We start from the raw sequence: 13,088 nt of genomic DNA on the forward strand, positions 1-13,088 counted from the left end.
GATTTGGAAGAGACCTTTGCTAATCTGTGCAGGATCAACTTGAAGCTGTACTTGGCTTTTTCATGTCCCATTGAGGGATAGAAGCCAACCCCGACAAGATCAAGGCTATCGAGCAAATTCAAGCACCCAAGACGGTTAAGGACGTGATGCATTTGACTGGATGTGTTGTCATGCTAAGCAGGTTCATTTCCAAGTCTGCCGAGTGCACCCTACCGTTCTTCAAAATCTTGAAGAAGGCAGGACCCATGGAGTGGACCCCCGAGGCAGATGCTACACTACAAGGTTTGAAGAACTATCTTTCCTTTGTGCCCACTTTGGTCGCTCCCAAACCACAAGAGCCATTGCTGCTATACTTAGTGGCAACCAATCAAGTGGTTAGTGCAGCATTGGTGGCGCAACGGGAAGTGGATGAAACGACAACCACAACCACTATCCCCTCTAGGGAGGAAAGTGAACCCGTCCCGGCAAGGTCAGATGCAGTTCAAGACATGGGAGAGCAAGGCAATAGAGATTGTTCCAAGGTCACGACAAGGAAGAAGGTGGTGCAGCGCCCAGTGTACTTTGTTAGCTCCTTGTTGCTGGGGGCTAGGTTGAGGTACTCTACGTGCAAAAGTTGATTTTTTGGCTCGTCATGGCCTCAAGCAAACTGCGCCACTACTTCCAAGCCCATGAGATCACGATCGTCACACGCTTCCCTTTGCAACACATACTCGGAAACCCCGAGACTACCGGCAGAATAGTGGAATGGCCTTGAGTTATCCAGCTTCGGTTTGAAGTTTGAGAGCACATCAACTATTCAAAGTAGAGCTCTGGCAGAGTTTACCGCAGAATGGACACCAATCCCTGATGAAGAAGTGTTGGAGACAGTCATCCCCGGCAAGGAAACACCCCAAGAATAGATTATGTATTTTGATGGTGCCTTCTCCCTACAAGGTGCAGGGGCTAGCGTGCTTCTCATTGCTCCCACTGGGGAGAACCTTAAGTACGTCATATAGATGCATTTCCCTTGAGAGAAGGCTACCAACAATACTACAGAGTATGAAGGGCTCCTTGCCGGGCTCAGGATTGCAACAACACTGGGAATCAAGAAGCTGATCATCCGTGGAGATTCACAACTTGTGGCAAAACAAGTAAACAAGTACTACCAAATACCATTGATGGAGGCATACGTCGAGGAAGTGAGAAAGTTGGAGGAGCGCTCTGACGGATTTCAAACAGAGCATGTGCCCCGTGCGGCAAACAACATTTGACTCTGTGAAAATGCGTTGCACAAAAACTCCCTATGGAACTAGGGACTTTTGTTTCCATCTGACTCGGCCCTCCGTATCCCCGGCAACAATGGCTAGAAAGAGGAGGAAACTGGACTCCGGCAAGCCTCTCCCGGAGAGCCTTCTGAGGCCCCCGACAGAGAGCTTGGCGGGAACAACTCCCCTTCGATCGGTGAGCTGCACCCTCCCGCCAGACCACCAGTCCCTGCGGTCGAGGAGTGTGCTTCCTCGAATGAGGAGGTACCGCTGGTCCTCTTTGCCGAGGCCCTGGCTCCAACTTGGGCGCGAGACATAGTCCATTTCCTCCAAACAGGAGAACTTCCCGAAGAGCAAGAAGAGGCTGAAAGAGTAGCCCGGAGGGCCAGTATGTATCAGTTCATTAACGACACACCATACAGAAGAAGGCCCAATGGTGGGAAATTGAAGTGCATTTGCCGAGAAGAAGGAAAGGAACTGCTGGCAGAGGTACACAAGGGTATGTGCGGCTCACACATTGGATCAAGGGACCTAGTTGGAAAAGGCCTTCTGATAAGGATTCTACTGGCCCACGGCCCTCCAAGATGCAATTGAGCTAGTCACTACATGTGAAGTCTGCCAGATCCACTCCAAGAACATCCATCAGCCTGCCCAAGCTCTCTAGACAATCCCTTATTATGGCCCTTCTTGGTCTGGGGGCTCAACATCTTGGGCCCCTTCCCCCGTGCTATTGGGGGCTTTGAGTTGTTGTTCGTTGCTATCGGCAAGTTCACAAAGTGGCCAGAGGTGGAGCCCGTGAGGAAGGTGACCACATAGTCAGCTATCAAGTTCTTGAAAGGATTGGTGTGCCGCTTCGGGGTACCTGCCCAAATCATCACCGACAATGGCACCCAGTTCACGAGCCGCACCTTCATGCAATATGTTCATGCCCTCAGAAGCAAGATCTCATTTTCCTCTGTTGCCCATCACAGGAGCAATGGGCAAGATGAGAGGGCGAACGTTGAAGTGTTGCGGGACCTCAAGACAAGAACATTTGATAAGCTACATAAGTGCGGCAGGCAATAGATCAATGAGTTGTCGGTGGTTCTTTGGTCCCTCCATACGACACCAAATCGAGCTACCAGACAGACTCCCTTCTCCCTAGTCTATGTGGTAGAAGCAGTTATCCCCATGGAACTCATATACGGGTCACCTTGAGTGCTTGCCTACGATGAAGTAGCACAGGAACAACAACAGCATGACGATGCTGTGCTACTTGAGGAGAATCGTCTCTGGGCTACTACGCGTGTTGCACGCTACCAGCAAGCCCTGCATCGCTATCACATCCACATGGTTCATGCCCGGAGCTCTGAGGAAGGTGACCTTGTCCTTAGGCGCGTTTAGTCCGCCAAGGGTACAAACAAGTTGAAGCCGAAGTGGGAAGGCCCTTACCGGGTAGTACGAGTCACTAGACCTGGCGCAGTCCGTCTAGAGATCGGAGATGGCATTCAGTTGCAAAACTCATGGAACATTGAGCATCTCCGTAAGTTCTATCCGTACGGCACGGCTGTCGGGCCCTGCCCAGCAGCCACCCTTTTGTACAGGCCTTGCCGATGTTGCATGTAACCCCTTGTACAAAGCCAGGTGCAGACCCTGAGCAACAGAGAAATAAATGAAGCGCTGGGGGCCCCCGACAAATTGCATGCATGCATAAGCATATCATTAGCATAGCATGTTCATGTAGATAAGATCACATGTAGCACTGTTTTCATCTGCACTAAGCTGTAGGGTCCTTGCCATGGATTTGGTCCCGAAGAAAGGAAGAGGAGACAAGTCTACATAGCGATCCCCGACAAGCCAAATAGATAAGTTTTATCTCTTATCCATATGTGTTCTGTAAAGGGAAACTTGAAGCATAGGTGCTCCCATCCTTTGGATCGAACATTGCTTCGATCAGGATGGTCGTAGTGGCGTTTGACATAAAAGGTTTGGCGGGGGGCTAGTCTCTCTTTGAGATTTTGTGCCCGGCAGGCTTAGCCCCGCGGAACAAACTAAGGGTACCGGCAGGATAGCTTGCCGGGGATAACTTGTGTACTTGAAAGTATAGATGCATTTTACCTCAGCATGGATATAATGCATGTACAAGTGCCCGGCAAAGCTTGTCTTTTTCATTAATATGCTAATAAGCAAGTATAGATCTTACAGAACACAAACATGGGTAGAGAAGATTACATAATTTAGACTAAAGTTTGGTCGATGCCTACATATTTTAGACTGAAAAGAGATAGGTGCTCCATGACGCCTTTGCTCTATTTCTCTTCTCCCCGAAACCGCGGGGAGAGATGAAGAAGACGGAGGGGAGGCCTGGTTGGGATTTGGCGCCTCCCCGAGATCAGGAGGGCGCCATTCCCAGGCTGGAGGAAGAAACCGGAGGGCAGGTGTGGATGGTGGCGCTGCCGAAGCCCAGCTGGAGAAGATGGTGCTCCCGGTAATCACGCCACGTCGGAGCGGTCATCCCCGCTATTGATGCGTCGTGGGTTGCCACCACCCTCCTCGTTGCTGTCGCTCGAAGAGGCGCGTCCGCTGCCACTCGAGCCCCCACCGCGGCGGCCAGGACAGGCACCAGGCGCTTCGAGAGACTCCACAGAGAGCATGGTCATCTCCATCAACCCAAAGCTACAAAGATGTTGTCCCCTGAAGAAGCAAGCATGGGCACAAGGAGGCCGCCCATACGCAAGACAAGCGGTACCCCAAAAGAAGGGGTCTGCCGCAACCAATGGTGAATCACTTACGTGATCTCCCTTCGTCATCATGGGCAAAGGAAGGATGGGCCATGGTTGATCACCGCGCTTTGTGTCTATTATGGACTCTGACATGGTGTCACCCACGTGACCCCTCACTAAGTTTGAAACCATGGGTGGCCTAGTAACGAGCGCGCCAGAGTTGCTACCTCCAGCGATGCCGCCGCGCCGCCCGCGCGCCCACCTAAGACCTCTCTCACTTGTGCTAGGCACCAGGCCGCCACCCCAGGCCGGACGCTTTGCATGACGGCAGGAGGGGAACCCTATATCAACAAAGGCACAGTCGCGTCCTCTTTTCCCTCCCCTCGCCATGACGAAGACACAACACCAGAAGACAAAGGGGGGGGGGGAAGGGAAGTTTGGTGTGAGCCCGCACCCATGCCCGCATCCCCTTTTATAAGGAAAACGAGGCTGGGGGTTGGCTCCTTCCTTGTTGGGTAACCACCGTCCCTCTTCACAAATCTAGGAAGGCTGGGCCCCTACCTTGACGCTCTCTGCACCACGCGCCTACGTTACCCACTCCACTAAATGCATGCAACATACATGACCAAGGATAAGAGTGTGGTGGGAAGAGTGAATTGGCAGTTACTCACCCATGCATTAAAGTCATTTACATGCCATTACAAAGATGACCCCACTATAATTGGCGTTATGCGATGCACGGGAAGACCGAAAACTGATCCAAGCTCAGATTAATAAGGAAGCAAAGAAGACCTCAAAGGATGAATTATTGCAGCCTCTTCGCCTGTGTACTTGGAAGGACCTACCCCAACGACGCTCGGCAGCGTGTTCAAGCCAGGCCCGGGGGCTCTTGTCAGTGCAACAAACCCCAAGTGTGTTGCCCTGACTGTACACAGGCACAAGAGCAAGGTTACAACATCCAAGATGAGACCAAGCAGAAGAGATAGCTCTTTGAGAAATCTAAGAGAGGATCAAGAAGTCCAAGTCAAGATGAAAGAGCAAGATACCACTAAGGAAAAACCTCCCTTGCTGGGCAAGCGAGCCTGGAGGGGTCGAGGTTGCTCCGAAGACAAATCTCAAGACTTCCTTGACAAGCTTATCGGGAGCACTGAGGGCTGACTACCCCACCAAGGTTCCACCCCTCCACCTCATAGCGATGCAAGTCATAGATCGGTGCAGTGTCAAGCCCCCAAGTGACTAAGTAGACAGACAAGAAGGTGACCGAATGGCCCGGCAAGCCTTGCCGGGCACGCCACAATGTGACACTAAGTGGCACATTTAATGCACTCTGCTCTGTCTTCAGAGTTACGTATGATAGCCCTGTTTGCTATCTAATCAGTACACAATAACTGATTTGCCATAGTGGTGACCCCTTAATCTATAAAAGGGGGCCATGGCAACAATAGAAAGGATTCGGACCCTTGTACACTCATACGCGCATAGCTGCTCTCGTCCCGAGGCAACCCTACTAGGCTAGAGCATTGTGTCTCCACCACGGTCCTCTCATCAATCCACCAAAGCAGGAGTAGGGTTTTATGCCTCGTAGTGGCCTGAACCTGGGTAAATTGCCCGTATGATCGCTATCGTGCTGCCTCTGCACCCTCCGCTCTTTGTGCAATGTGCTCTTCCCCCTACCGAACCACAAGGGGCCGATGGTCCCATAGGTGGCCGTGATTTCCCACGACAGTCACCGTCTATACAGCTCAACTTATAGCAAAGGGTTTCCGACAAGTTCAAGGGGTTGACTATGATGAGACTTTCTCACTCGTAGCAATGCTGAATTCTATTAGGATTATGTTAGCAATTGTTGAATTTTTTGATTATGAAATCTAGCAGATGGATGTGAAAATTGGTTTCCTTAAGGAATAATTGTATATGATGCAGCCCAAATGTTTTGTGCATCCTAAGGATGCTAGAAAGGTATGCGAGCTCCAGCAATCCATCTATGGACTCGTGATACGTCCATTTTTGCATCATGTTTTCATACTGTTATTTATAGTGTTTTTATTCATTATAACACTTTGTGGAGTAATTATAATGCCCTTTCTCTCATAATATGCAAGGTTTACACAAAGAGGGAGAATGCTGGCAGCTAGAGTTCTGGACCTGAAAAAGCTATGTCAAAGATACCTATTATGCACGTCTCCAAATGAGCTGGAATTTTACAGAGAATTATTTTGGAATATATAATAAATATTGGAGAAAAGAGATACGAGAGGGGGCCAACCAGGTGCCCACTAGGCACCAGGGTGCCACCCCCTCCAGGCGCACCTTGGTGGGGGGGGGGAGCCCCGGCCCACCTCTGGTGCCCGTCTTTTGGTACATAAGGTCTTTTGACCTAGAAAAAAATAAGAGGAGGGCTTTCTGGATGGAGCGCCACCGTCTCGAGGCGGAACTTGGGCAGGAGCACTTTTGCCCTCCGGCGGAGCTATTCCGTCGGGGGAACTTCCCTCCTGGAGGGGGAAATCAATGCCATCATCATCACCAACAGCCCTCTCATATTTGGGAGGCCAATCTTCATCAACATCTTCAACAGCACCACCTTATCGCAAACCATAGTTCATCTCTTGTGTTCAATATTTGTATCAAAACCTCAGATTGGTACCTGTGGGTGACTAGTAGTGTTGATTACATCTTGTAGTTGATGCTAGCCAGTTTATTTGGTCGAAGATTATATGTTCAAATCCATTATGATATTTATTACTCCTCTGATCTTGAGCATGAATATTATTTGTGAGTAGTTGCCCTTGTTCTTGAGGCCACGGGAGAAGTCATGTTGCAAGTAATCATGTGAATTTGATATTCGTTCGATATTTTGATGATGTGTACGTTGTGATTCCCTTACTGGTGTTATGTGAACATCCACTACATGACACTTCACCATCTTTGGGCCTAAGGGAATGCATTGTGGAGTAGTTATTAGATGATGGGTTGCTAGAGTGACAAAAGCTTAAATCCTAGTTTATGCGCTATTTAGAGAGGAGCTGATTTGGATCCATATGTTTAATGCTATGATTACATTTTATCTTAATTCTTCTTTCGTAGTTGCAGATGCTTGCAAGGGGGTTAATCATAAGTGGTAATCTTGTTCAAGTAATAATAGCACCCAAGCACTGGTCCACCCACATATCAAATTATCAAAGTAGCGAACGCGAATCAAACCAACATGATGTAAGTGACTAGATGAAATTCCTGTGTGTCCTCAAGAATGCTTTACTTATTATAAGAGACCGTTCTGGCATGTCCTTTGCTACAAAAAGTATTGGGCTACCTTGCAGCACTTTTGTTACCATTACCGTTACTTGCTCGTTACAAATTATCTTGCTATCAAACTAATTGTTACCAACAATTTGTAGGACCTTGAGAAGAGGTGTCTAGAGGGGGGTGATTAGACACTAAGTACCAAAGTTGCAGTTTTTAACTTCTTTAAGTTTAAGTGGAGTTTAGGCACAAGTTTAACATTCACAATACATAACAAGCAAGCATGCAAGAGTGTATAAGCAGTGGAAAGTAAAGCATGCAACTTGCAAGAATGTAAAGGGAAGGGTTTTGGAGGATTCGAACGCAATTGGAGACACGGATGTTTTTGGCGTGGTTCCGATAGGTGGTGCTATCGTACATCCACGTTGATGGAGACTTCAACCCACGAAGGGTAACGGTTGCACGAGTCCATGGAGGGCTTCACCCATGAAGGGTCCATGAAGAAGCAACCTTGTCTATCCCACCATGGCCGTCGCCCACGAAGGACTTGCCTCACTAGCGGTAGATCTTCACGAAGTAGGCGATCTCCTTGCCCTTACAAACTCCTTGGTTCAACTCCACAATCTTGTCGGAGGCTCCCAAGTGACACCTAGCCAATCTAGGAGACACCACTCTCCAAGAAGTAACAAATGGTGTTTTGGTGATGAACTCCTTGCTCTTGTGCTTCAAATGATAGTCTCCCCAACACTCAACTCTCTCTCATAGGATTTGGATCTGGTGGAAAGAAGATTTGAGTGGAAAGCAACTTGGGGAAGGCTAGAGATCAAGATTCATATGGTAGGAATGGAATATCTTGGCCTCAACACATGAGTAGGTAGTTCTCTCTTAGAAAATGTATGCTGGAAGTGTAGGTTCAGTCTGATGGCTCTCTCCACGAATGAAGAGGAGGTGGAAGGGTATATATAGCCTCCACACAAAATCTAACCGTTACACACAACTTGCCTCGGTGGGACCGAATCAACAAACTCGGTCGGACCGATTTAGCAAATGTAGTGACCATTAGGATTTTCAGTGGGACTGACATGCAACTCGGTAGGACCGATATGGTTAGGGTTAGGGCATAACGTAATCTCGCTGAGACCAATTACACAAACTCGGTGAGACCGATTTTGGTAATTAGCTAACCAGAAAGTTGGTCAGGCAAACTCGGTTGGACGGATTACACAAACTCAGTGGGACCAATTTTGGTAATGAGTCAACCAGGAAGTTTGCATTGTAGTCTCGGTAGTACCGATTGCTCAAACTCGGTGAAACAGATTTTGGTAATGGACATACACAGAGAGATTACAATCCCATCTCGGTGAGACCGAGATCCCTATCGGTGAGACCGATTTGCCTAGGGTTTGTGGCAGTGGCTATGACATCTGAACTCGGTGGCGCCGGATAGAAAGAATCGGTAGGGCCGAGTTTGACTTTAGGTTTAGGTCATATGTGTGGAAGTGGGAAAGTAGTTGAGGGTTTTGGAGCATATCACTAAGCACTGTGGAGCAAGAAACTCATTAAGCAACACCTCATCCCTTCTTGATAGTATTGGCTTTTCCTATAGACTCAATGTGATCTTGGATCACTAAAATATAAAATGAAGAGTCTTGAGCTTGAAGCTTGAGCCAATCCTTTGTCCTTAGCATCTTGAAGGAGTTCCCACATCCTTTAGTCCATGCCACTCCATTGTTGAACTTATCTGAAACATACTAGATAAAAGTGTTAGTCCAACAAGAGATATGTTGACATTAATTACCAAAACCACCTAGGGAGCACTTGTGCTTTCAATCTCCCCCTTTTTGGTAATTGATGACAACATACATCAAAGCTTTAGATAAAGATATAAAGAATAGCAAGTAAAGCTTTGGAAAGACATGTAACAAGCATAGGCTCCCCCTACATGTATGCAATCATGTGAATATGGAATATAGAAGCATGTGAGAGCATAACCATGATAGAGTAGGCAATGTGTTACATGTATCTTGGCCATATGCATCAGAACAAAGAATATTAAAGAAAATACCTTCATGCTCATGAGTCCTTCTTGCAAACAGTATGTACATCAGCAAGAATTCCTCATACACATGATTGTGATGCATATACTTACCTTGTAGTCTTGAGTTGGCTTAGGATGGAATGAACCTGCGTAAACAAGGTTAGATAACATAGGTACATCTACTAGCTAGAGCAAACAGAAGAAACCACAAGAATACCAAGACTGGGATGACATGTAGAGATTGAGTACTAAGTACCACATTGGATTAAACATGTCCCCAAGAGTAAAGATATGCAATGCATTTAAATGATTTATTTCCCTTAGATGTCTTGCTCCCCCTGAATCTAGCATGGGATACTGGGAGAAGATAGGGAATAGAAAATCAGAGCTAAAAGATATAAAAGAACAGAGCTAATGCAAATAAGCACATATGAACATGTCTTTCCCCTCAAGAAGACATGTGGCATCTCTCCTATTGAACACCAAGCATCTGGGATCCTTGAGAAATACTTTCTACTTGAGTATTCTCTCCCCTGGAGATCTTTTTCTCCCCCTGTGGAAGTGATACTCTCTCTCTCTCTGATGTGATCTCTCTAAGTGATAAGCTTTGATGTGACCTCTCTCTTCCCCTTTGACATCAATTTCCAAGAAGGGTTTGATCCTTGAGTCACAGCACAAAGCATTTATATAAATGTGATGCTTGTAGAGGACAAGAATCATTGAGTGGAGCTGGATCATAAGAAACACAGAATAAGTGGCAAACTGTTTTTCCTGTTGTGAAATTGGTGGCACGGAGTGGTATGCTTCGGTTGTACCGAAAGTATTCGGTTGGACCAAAAACAACAAATTGGTGAAACCGAGTTCATCGCAGAGAAAACACTTGTCACCTCAGCTCACTAGACTAGTAAGATCTCACAAAGATTTGCAGGGAATTTACTTAAAGATACACAATGAATTGGATGCAGAAAATGCAGAGCAAATAGAAAGAAATCTAGATGAAGGAAACAAATATGCATGAGACAAATGCAAAAACACAGAACAGAACACAAGAGAACTTCATCTAGAGATGGTTGGCGACAAAATCACCTATGTTAGAGTATATTGACTTAGGAGTCAAGTGAAATCACTTGATCATAGGTCATACTCATCGTTTAAGCTCAAAATGGGGTTGCCATTTTTTTGTTTAAGCATTTCGATGTATTCACATCTTGTCGAGTTGCTTTAGCTCATGTCTTGGAGTAAAGCTTCTCTAAGATGAAATAACATACCTTGGTTGGTGGTGTTGTCCATGTAGTTGAACTTGTGTGGGTTGCTCAAGGTTGATGTAGCTCATCAAGAATTGGGAGCACCACTTGGAATTTGAGTCCATCTACCTACATGGGTTAGTTCTTGCAAGTAAGAGCACTTGTGTATCCAAAATGACAATCATGAAGCCCAACATAGAATTTGTCAAAGGATATGTTTGAATGGTTTCATGCTTCCTTGTCTTCAACCACCATGGTGTAGAGACTTGGTGATGTAGAGATTGCTCAAGATGTGAGTAGATTACAATCTCATGGAATTTGATTCAACCAAGTACCTACATGGGTTATATAACATGCAAGATGCAAATATATCCAAGACATAAGATTTTCATCATAAGAGAAATATCAAGGATTAGTCATAAGCTCATGTCTTGCATGTATCCAATGGAGTTTCTACTCCAAGTTTGAAGCATCAATGATGTTCAATTCTCCTCTCAACCTGCAAAACACTTTCTCATCAAGAGGTTTAGTGAATATATCCGCTAATTGCTTTTCGGTGCGAACATGCTTAAGATTAATGTCACCCTTAGCAACATGATCTCGAATGAAATGATGACGAACTTCAATATGCTTAGTTCGAGAATGTTGTACGGGATTATGACCAATTTTGATAGCACTTTCATTGTCACAAAGCAATGGAACATGTTTCACATATATCCCATAATCTTTAAGAGTTTGGGTCATCCAAAGTAATTGAGCACAACATGAACCAGCGGCAATGTATTCCGCTTCGGCGGTGGATAAGGATACCGAGTTTTGTTTCTTGGAGGACCAAGACACAAGAGATCTACCAAGAAATTGACAAGTACCCGAAGTGGACTTTCTATCAACCTTGTCTCCGGCATAGTCCGAGTCGGAGTAGCCAACAAGATCGAAAGAGGCCCTCTTAGGATACCAAATGCCAAAATTTGGTGTATGGATTAAGTATCTCACTATCCTTTTCACGGCCTTAAGATGACATTCTTTAGGAGCAGCTTGATATCGTGCACACATGCACACACTTAGCATGATATCAGGACGTGAAGCACATAGATATAACAATGAACCAATCATAGAGCGATAAACCTTTTGATCAACCGGTTCACCATCTTTGGTCAAGTCAAGATGTCCACTAGTAGGCATGGGTGTAGTCATACCTTTGCATTCTTGCATATTGAACTTCTTGAATAGGTCCTTGGTGTACTTCGTTTGAGAAACAAAAGTACCTTCCTTAGTTTGCTTGATTTGCAACCCAAGAAAGAATTTGAGTTCACTCATCATAGACATCTCAAACTTCTCCGACATTAGCTTCCCAAACTTTTCACTAAAATGAGGGTTAGTTGAACCAAATATAATATCATCAACATAGAATTGGCACACAAATAGTTCTCCATTAACCCTTTTAGTAAAAAGAGTAGAATCTATTTTTCCAATTTCAAAGCCTTTTTCAATAAGGAACTTGGTCAAGCATTTATACCACGCTCTAGGAGCTTGTTTAAGACCATAAAGGGCTTTGTGAAGTTTGTAAACATGATTGGGTTTCTTAGGATTGACAAAGCCGGGAGGTTGCTTAACATAAACTTCCTCCTCTATTTCACCATTTAGAAAAGCACTTTTAATGTCCATTTGGTACAAGGTGATATCATGATGATTAGCATAGGCAAGTAAGATGCGAATGGACTCAAGTCTAGCAACGGGAGCGTAAGTCTCACCATAGTCCATACCTTCGACTTGTGTGTAGCCTTGGGCGACGAGACATGCTTTGTTGTGAACTACTTGTCCATCTTCATCTTGCTTGTTGCGAAACACCCATTTGGTACCGATGATGTTGTGGTTGTTGTCGGGCTTCTCAACCAATGTCCAAACTTGGTTCCTCTCAAAGTTGTGTAGCTCTTCATGCATAGCATTTATCCAATCCGGATCTTCCAATGCTTCTTCGACCTTCATAGGTTCAATGCTAGAGATGAAAGAATAGTTTTCACAAAAGTTAGCTAAACGAGTTTTAGAGCGAGTGATTCTCCCGGTTTGAATATCATTGTAGATTTGCTCGACGGGATGATCTTTAGCAATTCTTGCTCGAACTCGTGAAAGCTTTTGCTTGTTTCTTGGTTGAACTTCTTCTTTATCTTGTTCTTCTTCTTGGCCTTCTTCATTGTTGGCGTTGTTGTTCTCTTGTTGTGGTGGAGAAGGAGGTTGTTGACGTTCATCTTGATGCAATTCCTCGTTTTCTTCATCTTGGTGTGTCCCACTTGTGGATGCTTCCGTATCAACTCTTGGTTCACCTTGTCGCGAAGTAGAAGCTTCCAGTTGGACGGACGAGGTACTCTCCTTCACCTCCGTTGGACGAACCTTGCCAATAGACAAGTCTTGGATTGCTTCCGAAGGATATTTGTCTCCTACATCAATTGGCAATTGCTCTACTTGCGAGCCGTTAGATTCATCAAACTTCACATCTACTGTCTCTTCAACCTTTCGGGTGAAATTGTTGTAGACACGGTAAGTGTGAGAGTTTGAGCCATAACCTAGTAGGAAACCTTCATGAGACTTAGGAGCAAATTTAGAACGATGATGCTTATCGAGA

The sequence above is a fragment of the Triticum aestivum genome, chromosome 3B (genome assembly GCF_018294505.1).
Source record: "Triticum aestivum cultivar Chinese Spring chromosome 3B, IWGSC CS RefSeq v2.1, whole genome shotgun sequence".
Classification (NCBI taxonomy): domain Eukaryota; kingdom Viridiplantae; phylum Streptophyta; class Magnoliopsida; order Poales; family Poaceae; genus Triticum; species Triticum aestivum.